The sequence below is a fragment of the Lygodium microphyllum genome, chromosome 4, assembly GCF_053477565.2.
Source record: "Lygodium microphyllum isolate KBCC chromosome 4, Lygodium_microphyllum_v1.1.10, whole genome shotgun sequence".
Taxonomy (NCBI): Eukaryota; Viridiplantae; Streptophyta; class Polypodiopsida; order Schizaeales; family Lygodiaceae; genus Lygodium; species Lygodium microphyllum.
This window is the reverse complement of record NC_141138.1, coordinates 70,502,312-70,517,706: the sequence shown is the minus strand read 5'-3', so window position 1 is coordinate 70,517,706 and position 15,395 is coordinate 70,502,312.

Genomic DNA, 15,395 nt, shown 5'->3' with positions numbered 1-15,395 from the left:
TTCTTGTTTTAGTTCAATCTGCAGTTTTCAGCCTGTTTATAGCGATCGCGACGCGCGTGATTTTGTCAATCTGTCCCTCTTGTGAAAATCCCCTAATTGGTTGAAAAAGCCACTAGCTTTTTTCATGCCATCCTAATCTAGAAGCTTTTTCTAACTTTTTTAGATTTTTACAATAAATAATATAAAAAATAGACTAAAATTATCCAAAAATCTAGTATTTTTGGACAATCCATGCAACTCACACTAGTACTAATGGCTTAGATCACATTGATTCTCTAGATCAATAAAGAAGTCGAATGATGATGCATTCCATACTTTTGCACACTGTGTCTTTATAATATCACGACATCCACCCCCTCTGAACCTGCACATCCTCCGATATGTGCCAAAATCCTAGTTGTCACCGGATTCTAAGTCCTTATCATCCTCTGCAACCATATCCTTTACTTCTTCATGTTCCATATCTTCCTGGCTAGCCCCTGTATCATGACCACTATTTTCTTCCAATTCTGGCAACTCATAGGTAGTAGAATCCCGCCTTTTGAATAATTTGATTCTTTTCCCTACTACCGAAAGTTTGATGGCTGTCCCATCTAGCTCATTTAATGCATAAGTAGCATTATTAAACACTTGTCTTACCACATAGGGTCCAAACCATCTTTTGGAAACTTTAAGTATGGCACTATGCTGGTTATCTAAACTGCTATCATAAACCAATACCCAATCCCCATCTTGTATGGTTCTTGATCTCAGTCTATGTCTTTTGTCAAACCGTTTCTTGTTCTGTATCCTTGCTACCCTTAACTTTGCAGTTGCTGCCTCTATGTCTTCTGACTTTCTTTCCAACTGTCTAATGCATAAGGCCAACTACTCTTCTTGAGTCAACTCCTCCTCCCAAGGTAACACACTCCATGTGATTGTCATCTCTTCTATCGGCATGATAGGTTTTTGACCATACATCAATTCTGTAGGCATATATCCTATAATAGTACTATGAGTTGTTCTGTTAGCCCACAAAGCACAAGGGAGCAATTGTGGCCACTCTTTTACCTTCTCTCCACATGCTTTTGCCAATGCCTTCACAATAGGTGGATGACCTCTTTCACTTTTGCCATTTCCTTCAGGGTTATAGGCTGATGTTAAAGCAAGCTTTATCTCCAACCGTGCAAAGAAATCATGAGCCTCATCTGCAACTAGCTCACCCCTATCTGCTATAATTTTTCCCACACAGCCATATTGACAAAAGATCTCTTCTAAGAGAAAACCTCCAAACACAATAACTACGACCACATCTGCATTCAATTACTATAAAATTTTGGTAACAATGTGCCAAATGTGTACAATTGCTTCATGCCAAATATAGTGGATCTAGGGTAGGATACTTTGGAGTTATTGCCTCTTATTTTTGCTCTCCCATGTAGGAGATACCAAGAATTTGAAGCTCCTTCCAGGATATAGGAAACAAGAGTTCTTGAAGTGTAGAGGTCTCATCGAGTGGGATGAAACACAAGATTCCCTTAGCGGACCTAGTGAATTCCCTGAAACTAAAGACTCTTTTGCAACAGAGTCATATTAAAATATGTTAAGGGTTCCTTGAAACCCATCTTTTTTCATCTCTTTTTCTAGTTTGTAACCATTCAGAATATCTTTGCTTTTTGCTCAAGAGTTTAAATATCCATCTTTTCTTGTTTGGGTAATAGTGGATATAGTCCTTGCCAAAGATGATGTATTACATGATGAGATTGTGTCTTTGAGCTTGAATTTGTGCCAAATTTACATGTAGAACCATTGAAAGACCTCTAATAAAATGTTTGCTTTGTATCTTCCACCTCCATGTCTGGTGTGTCTAAAGCATTTTGTTCTTGCTTGATAATGTGATTTTTCCATACCTTGGGTTAACCAAATAGATAGAGATCCATATTTCTTGATAAAATATGGAGCATGGTTGTATAAAATATGCTACATAGTTAATAAATAAATAAATTCAATTAGAAAACCCTATATGATTCAGACAATAAAGAGACATACATATGCAAACTTCTTACCATATAGTGAGTGAAGTGTTGATTACCCCAAGCTTCTGTCATTGCCTTTTTAAAAAGGTTCAATTGGTTTTTGAAGTCTTTGAGATCATCACCATTCCACCTTGTTTTATCACAATAAAAGAATACTTTGTCTAGTGTTTCCCAAACATTGGCTTTTCTATTTGGATCTTGTCAATTATCAACATGATCCTTAACTGCATTATGTAGGCACTTCCATTGATTGTATCTAATAGTTGAGCCACCATTCCTAGAGTTTATCTTACCAAGTCTCCATGAAAGTCTAGGAACCTTCTAGCCTTCACTCCACCAATAGATGACTTTTTGGGGACACAATTGCCATCCTTGGAATTTTGAAGATCTGGTTCAATAACAACATTATCACCATGCAAACCAATTGCAGATAAGACTTTTTCAATCTTTATTATACTATCTGTTCTAGTTGATAATGGCTTCAGCTTCCATGAAAATCTTATATAAAGATGAATAAGCTTTTCAATTATCCTACAAAGCACATGAAGTGTACAAATATGGGTATTTACTAAATGAATATCTAAGACTGGCTTAGACTTTGGATCCTTGTTGTGCTTAGAGGGAGCTCTATTCCAATTTCTTGAGTTTAACTCTATGGCTGGGGACATGCAATATAGGCAAGGAGATCTAGATTTGGCTCCCTTTGATACATTGTACATACATTTAAGTATCTTTAAGTCACCAGCTATGTGTCACTCAATCTTATAGTTTCCAAATCCTTCAACAAATAGCTCTTCTTTTGCTTGCTGTCTCTTAATAACATCAGGTATTGGTGTTCGATGAAAAATCCAATACAATATATTAAAATCCTCTAAATTTACTTCAAATGCTCATAGCCATTAGATATTGTGTTTCGGTTGAGCACTAAATGACATTGAGTGATTGTAATGATCTGATGAGAGTGCTCTATTCATCAAGGTAATATAGACCCTCTCTAGTTTTGCACATTTTAGAATCTCACTTTCATCAAGTTTAACCACAAATCTAGCCACTCCTTGTGCCTCTTCTAGTGACAAGTCATAGAATCTAATTATTAAGCATTGTAGGGTAGGCAAGTCAAGGAAAATATTGTTAAATTCATTGAATACAACTTCCTTTTTCTTACCCTTGAAGCTAGCCTTGATATGGAAAGGCTCACCCAAAATCTCCATTACCTTGTTATTCACTTTTTATCTAATAGTTCTAATCACAGATGGCCTTGGAAGTATGCAATTATGTAATTGTCCTTGCTTCATATTTGACTATAAAAGCTGAAAAAGTTGTATATAAGCATCTTGACTGATACCAATATTATCTAGTGTCTTCTGCACTAACTCAGTATCCAAAGAGAGATCATTTATAAATGAATCCAAGCATTGTTTCTTTACCTTTTTAAATTTCTTCTTCTCCAAAATATCTTCTGAAACTACTGAAGGAAAAATATGATAATAAAATTGAGATGCTTTCAAAGAATCTCTTTCACTTACATTCGGTTGAAGAAGAGACCTAAACAAAATCAACATTACAAATCAACACAATTAATTATAAACAAAGTCATATTTTATATTTTTAAAGTAAAAAAAAAAGTACCTTGCTACTTGGATTCTTTTACTACAACCACTTCCTCCTTGTTTGAGACTCTCAGTATTTCTAAGAGCCTTTTGTTGATTCTGAAGTCCTAAAATAGTTTGCTTTTGTTGATAAGATTTGATGCGTTTCTCCAACAAATGAATCCTCTGTTGATAGCCTTCTAGCTTATGTAGTAACTTGTTATGTTTTGATAAAAGATGGTTCTCCAATTTGAGGACATCCTTTTCTGCAACCAAGTTAAGTGTATAGCCTAGAAACCCATTGTAATCATCACCAAAGAACCTCAACAATGAAGAGCTATTATAGCAAGGCGGAGTGCTATTTTTGCTAGGATCTTTGGGATATAGCCTACTCAGGGCTGAAATGATAAATGGGTTGTCTCTTACCCATCCAACCTCCAATCCTCACTAAGAGAACTAAAGAGGGGCACCACCTAGCCAAAGGGAGGATGGGCTAGGACATCCCTTTTCTCGAAGAGAATCAAAATAACCAAGACACAACTTCACAAGAGAGAATATATGTACTAGACACCATATTAGAATATGAGAGAGAGAGAGATGAGAGGAGAGGGAGAGAAAAGGAGAAGAGGTAGAGGAAGCTTTCCATTATGTATTCATGGAATGAGAAGATGAGAAGAGAGGGAGAGAAGAGGTAGAGGAAGCTTGCCATTATGCTATATAATAAAAGAACTCACTCAGAGCTTACCTCAAAGAGATGGACTAGCATGAGGATATTCTAGAGTGCTCTCATATGCTTGTCATTGTCATTCTCTTCTTGACATCTCCATGGGATCCTTATATAGCCTCCATGAGGGATTAGATTAAGCTAATCTTCTTGATCAACATAATCCCAGATGATGTATGGCATATTTGAAAATATGGAGAATAGTGGATGGGACAAGTTCCCACCTTGGTCATCATGCAAGAAGCCAAGGGTGGCGGTAGAAAAAATAGAGAAAGGAAGCTAGATTACAAGAGGTGGGTGACCAAACCACATTATTATAATATATTTATAAGAAGGATAGAATGGAAAGTTGATGTGGTGAAAGAGAGAAGAAGATTGCATGTAGCCAGTAGTCTGCGCCTTCGTAACTTCAAATCGGTGAAAAAAGTTCCTTCTGCAACTTTGTAGACTAGGCCAATCGGGCAATACGAGACTTTTCTTGAAATTCACTTTCCCTTGGGAGTTATGGAGATGATAAAAAACGGTTTCCAAAAGCTGCTTTGACTTTAGTTCCTTACATATATATAAATATATATAAGCATGTGAGAGAAGGGGTCCATGCTTGTAAGCTTTTGTGTAAGATCCAAATGACATCATGATGTGGATATTGACTTGTGTACTAGTGTGAGGTGTCCTCTAATGATGGTGATAGATTCCAAATCTTAGTGATGCAGGCGGAACCCATGTGTAGTTGGAGGCTAGTCCTTTGAAAAATCTATACACTCACTCAACTCCTAGGTGTAATCCATTTCCATCTTCACTAAGATAACCATCCGACATTCCTCCTAAGAACTTGTTCCCCCCATGTTCTAGAGTTATCATAATCGAGAAGCAATGTAGCATACCTAGTACTTAAAGAGTAAACCCAAAGTGATATGGTAAGGTTCTTGATAGGGGTTTGGCCAAATTTTGTGGTAGAAATCCAGTTTGTAAAAAATCCGGATCACCTACCATCTAACCAAAGTTCAAGATTCTTATTTTCTTCAAACTTGAGTATATGTTTCGTAGACTCTGTAATAGTAATGGATTTTGTTCTCTTCCTTATTGGTTCATACTCACTATCCAAATCAATATGAAGATGATAAAGATACCTTTTACTAGAGCTATAGAGATCATTGGATGACTGATTCATAGCTAAAGATGTGATTAGAATATTGGATTGAAAAAGTATGTGAATTAGAAATAAGAAGGAAAATGAAGAAGAAACTAGTAAGGATGGGAAAGAAAGAAGAGAGTGGGAATAGAGGGAATTGATCAAACGTCGAAAAAAATTCAAATTGAATATTAGTTTTCACTTTAATGAGGATGAGTAAGATCTCCATTATGACAGTCTGTAATCTTTATGGCAACCTAGATTTCTAGGTTTGATGTGACCACGAGAATATCACGACAATGACTTATTAATAATTTTTGATATATTTACTTACCAAAATATAACAGCTTTTAAAAATTAAAAAAATAATTTTATTTTCTAAAATATTTTCTCTCTTTAGGATCGCTTATAGGGCATTTTCAAGACCTCAAAACTCCTCTAATGCCCTATTATGTATATGAGCTGACGTTGGTACCTTTGTAGGACCTTCAAGATTCAGTTTACACTTGTAGAGGGCACCAAGACTATTGGATGGAAAAAGTCACTTCTTATCCTGAGCATCCATATTTAGAGCAGTGTTACTACTAAGGCAAAGTGATTTGGTTGAGTAAGGGTTATTACAATACTAAGTGGCAAGATGGATATTTCACATGGGACATTCGAGTCTATTGCCATTATTGTCATTGAGTTTTTACTAGTGTCCCCATTGAATTTAGTAAGGAAGGAGGGATTGTACTTGTCTTACATGCTCTCTCTAGGTTAGAATTTTTACTATTATAAGTATGTGTAGGTTGATCATTATTGTAAGTTACATCAATGAAGCCTTGGTTTATACATTATACTTTGATGGAGCTTCTCAAGGACCTGCTAAGCATACAAGTGTAGGGGTTGTCACAAAAGACCCTTGTCATCGAGTGGTTTTGAAAATGGGAGTGTATTTAGGTACCACTTTTAATAATAACATGGTGGAATACAAGGCTTTGCTTATAGGGCTAAATCTAGCTAAGGCGACTCGCAATTAGTGATCAATCAATCGAATGGAACCTATAGTGTGAAGGATCCCAGTTTAAGGATGCACCATTATATAGCCTTGGAGATCCTTAAGATATTTGAGGTAGTGACTTGGTAGGTGATTCCCTATTAGTGGAATTGCTTTGTAGGCTCCTTGACTAATTATACCTTTGTTGAAGGTGTCTTTCTTAACTGTGGTCATGAGGGGATTTTACAATCACCTCTTGATATCAACCTAGGTTAACTATGGGGAATACTTTGCTTACATGTCCTATTTTGGCCATGGATGGTAAGTATGGGTTATGAGCCAAGTAGCAATTGACTATCTCCATATTCTTTCATGGACATATCAAATTGTCCAATGGTATATTAGTTAGACTTTTGATGCATTTATTGTAGGGCATGATTAGCCCATCCCCTTGGTCTAGTTTTGTACTTTAGTAGGGTTATGTGGGGACCAAGTGTTTTCTTTCGGTAGTAGGTTGTTGGTTGATGTGCTTTATGGTTGATTCTGTTAGAACAAAAGGGCCATTTCTTTTATAGAGAAATGATTTATCTTGTTAGACCAAGAGGACCATTTGTCTTTTTGGTCTGGATGCATTTGATGGTTCTTTGTTTTAGTGCTACACTAGATAGGTTTGAAGGAGTCGATGGGTTTTTGCAGCTAGTTCAAGTTATATCTTTCCTTTCTAAGTTATTTTTCCTTAAGCAAAAAGTGCCATGTGTATTTTGGGGATTTTCTTGTTTTGTGTAGGGGACCACACTCAAGGCATGAAGTCCCAGGATTAGGTTAGGTATAGCTAGGGAGGTTTGTGTGGTTGTTTGTCTCTAGTGAGAATCTTATTGATCATGTAAAGAGATGTTTTAGAGGGTAGCACTAGTGATCAGGTCCGGCTAGGGAACCTACTAGGGAGTTGGTTCTAGGAATCCCTATTAGTTGTGAGGTAGCTAGGAAAGACTCCCAAATAAAAGGGAAAAATAATAAATATATCTAAAATGTATATAATATGGAGGTATGTAAAAGGGATTCTAACCTTGCAATAAGGAAAAATAAAGAAAGGAAAATTTCAAAGAGCTAATATTCATTGACTTATGAAGGCCTTGTAGGTTCTTGGGGATGACCCATTAGCCACCGATGCCTTGTCTTCCTGGAGGCGGTGTTTTTGGCAATTATCCCTTGTGGAATTCATTTCTTAGTTTTGTTAGGGGTAGTGCGAGAGTTATGTTGTGTATTCTATTTGAAGTAGCTTGATACTCTTTATGTTTTTTGTGTTTGTAGATTAGATTATAGGTTTAAGGGGCTTAAGCACTCTATCTCATGGTTGCCAATGAGAGTTGATTTTAAGATGGAATCTAAAGTGTAAAAATGGTACGGAAGCTATAAAAGTGGTAGTTCTGACAAAAAAAGTATCGATCATAGATCGAGGAGTTAGATTTTTCTAATTGTGTCTTGACATGGGGAATCCCATGCAAGTGTCTCTTTGTTGATCGTTTGTTTGACCCTCTATTTAATGGCCACAAGGTTTGGCATCATAGAGTAGCTACTTGATCTAGAAGCCAAAAAAGAAAGTAATAGAAGATAGGACAATAGTTTTTGATACTAGGAAGCTGCTCATTCAGTCAGATTGTGAATTTAAGGTAATTTTCCCCTCCCTTTGGTCCAAAAGTACATCCTAGTAGTGTGAATGTAAAGGAGATGAACCAGATAATTTGTGAGTTAGTGTTAATGAGACTTAAGAAGCTCAAAAATTTCAAAAACTCAAAGGGATGGGCAAGGGAGGGGGTGGACACATTTTTCCACGCACCCCTTCATAGCCCAAAAAATGTGAATTTTTATTCGATCGATCATGAGGAATAGCTTGGGAAATGGATTCTTGAAATTCCTTGCCTCAAATTGCCACAATAAGCATGAGAAATGATACATTTTATTGAAAGTTTAGATTTTAGTCTTTCTCTCTTCTCTTATTCTCTTGCCATAATTGTTGTTTGTATGGATTGAGAGGGTGAGGGGGCATGGGTGCCGGATCGTGGTGGAAAGATGCAAGGGATGGAGTGGGGGAGCATGAAGGCGGTTGGTAGTGGCTATGTGATGGTATCAATGACTCTATTTTTCGAAATATGATGCATCACGTATATGGGATTTAGTGTAAGTATCGAATTATTACATATCATATTCTATCTCTTGTGTCTATCGTAAAAAATGGTTGAAAATGCATGAGTGATTCTTTTCAATGTTTGAAATGATAAAAAAATCAATCACTTTCAGTTGTTTATATAAAAAAATATTAAAATAAAAAAAATTGAGGTGCGGGATTTAATACAAAAATGAAAATTTTATTAGGTTTTGAGGGTTTGGTGTTGATCACATGGAATGATAATTAATATGTTGATGGATCATAGTCTATACTACTCACATAAATAAAAAATTAAGCAAAAATTAGTAATTGATATTCAAATAAATAAAAAAACCATGACAAATAGTATTTTAAAAGAAAAAATGGTTTAATATACTAAAAATGATCAAAAGTTAAGAGTGTATATGCAAATGTGTAATGAGGGTAAGACATGTAGATTTGTCACATGCTACCTCCATTTAGTGAAAAGTGCCTATTTGTTGCTTATTCATACAAAAATGATGACATAACTCTTTTATACCTATGCATGAAAGAAAAGCCTAAGTGGTAGCGGAAAAAGGGCTAAAAAGAGATAAGATTTGAATAAGTTATGATTTAATTGCATACTATGGCATATAGCATTTTTGTTATTTAATTTTGAAGAGGAATAATACCATGGGTTAGCTTAATAGTATCCCTTTGCAACATAGCATAATGTTAGAGAAAAGAGATAATGGAAAGATTGTTTTCACATAACAATTGGATGATTTATAGTTAGAATTGTTTGGGCACAATGAGCCATACATGTTACATTTGCATTTAAGCATGGTATCAAAATGAAAACTCTTGGATACATAGTACCTGTATGCCTAGTTGTGACCAACGCTGAGTGTGTGATGTTCCTTTGTTGTAGGGTAGCATAGTGATATTTGGGGAGACATTATATGAGGCTAAAATATTCTTGGATCTTTATTTATGTCATGAGAGGATTTTGTCACGTTTATTCATTACGTTTGAGATGGCGCATCCTAGGGCCAATCCGTGTGGTGTAGAAGAGCTATAGGAGGGTGCTCTATTTGTGTGTATAATGAGATGTTAGTCACCTATATGTATGGGATACTCCCTTTGCTTGTGGAGTTGGGATGGGTAGTACATTGGACTGCAGTTTGAAACTTAGATTTATAAACACATTCGTTAGATTAACTATTTCATAGCATTCAAAGGTTCCTAGCTGCGAGGCCATGTGGGTTGTTTGGAGAGTGTAGAAGCCTTCTGACTACAGCCTTAGAGCTAGTGTTAAGCCCATTTTTGGTCCCAATATCGGTGGTGCATTTGCCAACTCTTAATAAGTCGAAATCTTTGAACCCTAGCTAATAGGGACCTAGTTAGTTAGTGTATGCCAAAAAGTGTCAAGATAGATTCAATATATCTTGATAGAAATCGTCAAGATGATATTTAACATCAAGAAAGAGTTGAAAGGGCTAGGCGGAGAGCATAGATCCTTAGGAGGTATTTTACTAAGTGTAGTAGTCCAATATCACTAAGAGTGAGAAGTCTTATTGATCCAAGTAATATCCCAATTAGTCTGTGAGGGTGAGGAGGAAGCTCTAGCATTGCCCTTTCCTCGAAAAGTCAGTTTACTCCAAGTGGGAGTGTAATCCCCGTAATACAAACCCTTAGAGAAAACCCAATCGTTAACAATTAATTGCGATACATGCAAGAATGGTGGCTTTTCCAGTGCTTGGTTTTCCCCTACCCATTTTTAATGGGTTAGTGAAAGAGGATGCAAAACTCCATATTAGTGAGTTCTACAAGTTAATGTTTACTTGTTGGATTTAGGACAAAGGACATCTTATGATGTTCTCTAATATGAATTTGAAGGGAAGAGCTACACTGTGGTATCACGGTTTGCCCATCCAAAAGGATATTACAACTATCCTAAAAATGGTAGATGATATATTAAGACAACTAGAAGGAATAGTATCTCAAGTACATGTGACAATAACACATATTGAGTGTGTTCTTGATTTTTGTGTTATTTGATTTTCTGGGACACCAAGCTATCAATGATTGCTGGGATGGCTGTGAATATTGCACTTTGATTGTTTGGTAGATATCCCAATTGGTTGGTTCATCTTTAAGCCTAGGTCGAGGAGAATGATTTTGGATGTGTAGCTTGAATGTCCACTAAATTAAAGGGAACCACCTCCCACTACACAATGGGAGGAACTTGAGGGTACCTTTACCATTAGAACTTTGAGCTCCAGTGAGTTTGATGAGGGTTCCACAATGTCTACCACAAGTGTGTTTGAATGAGACAATAGGGGCAAAAGACCAGATACATGTTGCCAATGTAATAGAGTGGAATCTTGGGACTCGTAATGATTCCTATCCAATCAAACTTGATACTATATTATCTGATGATGAGCATGCAAACTATGTATTTCTCCTACATGAGTTTAGGGAAATATTTGCATGGAGCTATGATGAATTGAAGGGGATTCCCCCTACTATTGTTGTGCACACAATCCCATTGAAAGAAAGTAGTAAAACAGTAAGGAAGAAGGTTAGACGAATGCCTTTGAACAAAGAGAGCCTCTTTTTGAGAAATTGATGCATTTAAGGAACTAGGCTTGATCTTTACCATTGAACACACTGAATGGTGATCATTGGTTGTGATAGGGAAGAATAAGAACAATCAAATTTTTCTATGCATAGATTTTAAGGAGTTGAACAAGCAGACAATAAAGGACTAGATTTTAGATTAGATTTATTGACCTTTATTGACCAAATTTTAGATCAGTTGGTGGGGTGAGAAATGTTCTCCTTTATGGATTTCTTTTTAGGCTATAATTAAATGGTCATAGTTGAGGAGGATAAGTTGAGAATGACATTCATTACAGACTCCCACAAGCTTGTGGCACAACCCAAGCATTAGTGGGTATAAAAAAAGCTTCACGATGCTCCAAAATTTAGAGTGCAATCTATAAAATTCTAGAACAAATTCAGCCTTCAAGTACATTCTAGATCTGAATATTGAATGCTCACAATGGCTCACAGGGCATCCCATAATGATGCACCATCATCCAAGCATGAGTAGAAATTGGTACATGCTTCAAAGAGCTCTAAATCTTAGAGTACAAATTGTCCTAGGGTTGTGATAGCAATATGCATGCTGTAATCTATCTAGTATCTATAAATGAAGCAAAATAGCTTCCACAAGTACTCAACCATTCATGAATGTTGCCAAGATTAATGCTAGCCATTTTCACACTACCTGGGTAAGGTGTCAAGCAAGTATAACACTATTGAAATTAGACACATATCCAAGAATTTTCACATTGAATATTTAGGTTGAAATGGGGGGACTGCTACTCTTGCTCTTGATGTTGGTAATAATCATGCTCCATTAGCTCCATAACATGAGCTATATGCCACATACTTTGAAGGCTCAAACACTTGCTTCAATGCTTTCCTTGCTTTGCTTAATCCCGCCCCCTCTTCTTTACTTAGAAAACATGTGCAATCTATCAATTCCATGCTAATTTGTTATAGAGATTGCTGGTCCTAAATGAGCTCATAAACAAGCTCTAGTACATGCCATTGACCCTCTCTACAAGCCTCATAGGCTCTACCAAATGCAAGCTTTGAAAACTTTGATACATACTAGTCCACATATGAGATATGGCATCCATTTTCCTTTTGCAGAGATTCACTCTCTAGCTCCCACAATGCCAATGTTGAGCTTAGGGGCTCTCATGGTTTCAAGCTTTGAGACTATGTTTGAGATTCAGAGAGGGAGAGAGAGACACATAAATGAGGAAAGCTCAAAGAGGAGAGTACGTTCTATTGTCTCCATCTTCATTATTCATTTTCCACACTCTAGAATAGTGACCTAACAAAGAGGAGTCTAACTAGGTCTAACTGACCATGATACAAACTAGAGTTAAGTCAAGTGTGCTTGACTTATTCATCACACATACATGCCAATGACAACTAATGTCTATATTTGTCATGTCGGAATAATAAATGAGCTTGATTCTTCACAGCAAGGAAGCTTCTAACTAAATTAATGTAGCAACTAAATCTAGAAAACATGGAAATGGAATAAGAAATGCTGAAATTTGTTAATCTATAGCACCATGAAGCCATGAGTTCTCAAGGTACAAGAAATAAAGTAATGCTAGTGCTAAAATTCTTTGCAATGTGTCAAATGAGGCAAAAGTTTTTCCTCATGTACAATTCCAAACTTTTATACCCATCCCAAGTCCTCATGAATATTTCCCCCTGGCTAAGGTTACAGGGGTATTTATCTCCTAAGACCATTTATTTCCTTTATTAAATGACCCTACCACCAAGAGTACTGCATGCCAGGGATCTATTTACAAAGTGAATTGCAGTAGGAATTGCCTTAGCCCAAAATGTATGGGGTAAGCTTGTATGACTAAGTATACTAATGCACACCCTTTCCTGAATGGTTATATTCATGCACTTTGCAATATCATTTTGGGATTGAATATGGGGGGTAGTCAATTGATGGTCAATACCTTGATCATCCAAAATTGCTCAAAAGAATGTCAGACATACTCATCTCCATTATCAAACCTTAGGTAATTTTTGAGCAGACTATACCCAAACTAGTTCTCAATCAAAGCAACATAATGTTGAAATGTGGCTACAACATTTGACTTCTGCTTTATAGGATAGGGCAAATTTATGCAAAAATTCATCAATAAACATGACAAAGTACTAGCACCACCCATCCAAGGACTAATAGTAGGGATATGGCTTCGTCTAGGTTATTGGGCTTGAACATGTTGACTTCGGCTTGGATGGATGGAATTAAGCTGGACATATACTTTCTCTTGAAGGTAGACTCGGCCACTGGCTCCACCATTTGGAGCTGCAAGAGAGTGCTCCAAAATCTTTCTATGTATTGAGGGATAGACTCACATTCCCGTTGCATGAATAGGTCCCATTGTTGTTGCATGCGGAGCTCGAATTGTGCAGGGAGAAAATTTGCAAGAACCTTCTTGCGAAATTCATTTCATGTGAGAGGATGATCAATGCTTTTATGCGTGACATCCCAGCATAATGCAGCTTTCTCAATAAAATAATGAGATGCACATTTGATTTGATCACTTTCTAAGTATTTCTCATTGCCAAAATAAGCTTCGAACTGACTTAACCATGATAGAATTTTGCAACCTTCTTTAAGACCATCAAAAGAATTAAATTTGAATGTACACTTTCTTATCTTGGACTCCTTTCGACTAGCGTGGACATCCAAAGTAGCGTTGATGGCACGAACTAGGTTGTCGTTGTTGGTAGAAATTTCAGTGGCAGGTTACTTGAGGGACTTCAGTTCTTGCTCTAGTTGTATGCGGTGTTGATGATCTTCTTCAAGTTGCATGAATATTAAATCCATTCGTTGCTCCAAGGTTGGCTCAGGAAGCGGTGATGCAGAGTCGAAGTTGGCCATGATTGCCTGATGGAGAAATCCGGAGATTTAGGACACCTTGCAAATGAAAAGATGCCTTCCTGTCATTGAAGAATTTTGGTGTGTAAGAACAAAAATTTAAACGATCTTTGGACAAGAAATTATGGATGGAAGTAGGCAAGAAAGGCGGGAATTTTTGATGGGAATTTTGTGAAATTTATGGAGCTGGAAAGAATTGCACGAGAACTGCCTCTATGGAAGAGATAGTCAGCTGTGATTTGTGAAGATTTGCAGAGTCTATGTATGACACGGAGTAAGAGAGGTTGAAGTTGATTATGTAAGTGTAACTTGCTTGATAAGGCTTTAAGCCTTAAAAAAAAAAACTTGATGTTTTAGGACAAGAGGATGTCATGGATGGTGCCGTGGTGTAAAAAAAATGCCCCCCTCCCACGAAATCAAAATAGAGCTTAAGCTCTTGATTAAGCTTAAGCAAAGCTTTTAATTAAGCTTTAACTAAGCTCACTAATCACCTAAAAGCTCCAATTCTTCAGGAAACATGGCGCTATGATGTGGGAGTGGGTCTTCTTCAATGTCTAGGAAAATAACAAAATTTCTTGACTGTGATAGAGGGGTTTGGGGTTTTGAAGGCCTGGGAATCCAGCCGTGTAGTAGTTCGTGATGAAACAGACCGTAGAGACTGTTTGCAGCAGAGGGCTTGCCTTCATGCCAAAGGGTAGGCAATTGGAAGCCCAAGAGGTAGGCTGGGCTTTGATACCACTGTTGCGATCAACGGATGCATGGTTTGCGTGTAGCGAATGGAAGAAGCTCCCTCTTTCTCTCTTTTACTCATAAAATTGCATACGACTCATGAGAAATTAAAAATAGACTAAAAGAGAAGGTAAAGTAAGATGAAGCAACTCAAGATTGGGTTCAATCTCCCCTTGACATGAAGTGGTGGGCAGCTCTCTTCATGCCGTATTTATAATAATCTTATGAAATCTTCTTTGCCTATGATTTAGGCCCTTTACAATCACTCTTTGCATAAAGAGTTTGAGTGAACTGGAAAAGAGATAGAGTAATCTGAATTAATGGATGCTAGCAGTTGTGCATCCCACAACTCTCTAGAACCATTAATATTTTATTGGAAATATATTCTAAAAATCTATTTTGCTAATAAATATTTACATAGAGGCTATGCGCACGCTTTATAAGAAATAGCAGTGCGTCTAATACAATAATCCAATAATTGCCAAATAAATTCTTGAGGAAATAATATTTAGAATGCTTGTGTGTGGTGCACCTTTCCAATTCTCCTTGCTCTACACATCAGCTCCCAAAAATTCAGACAATCATATTAGAATAATAACCAA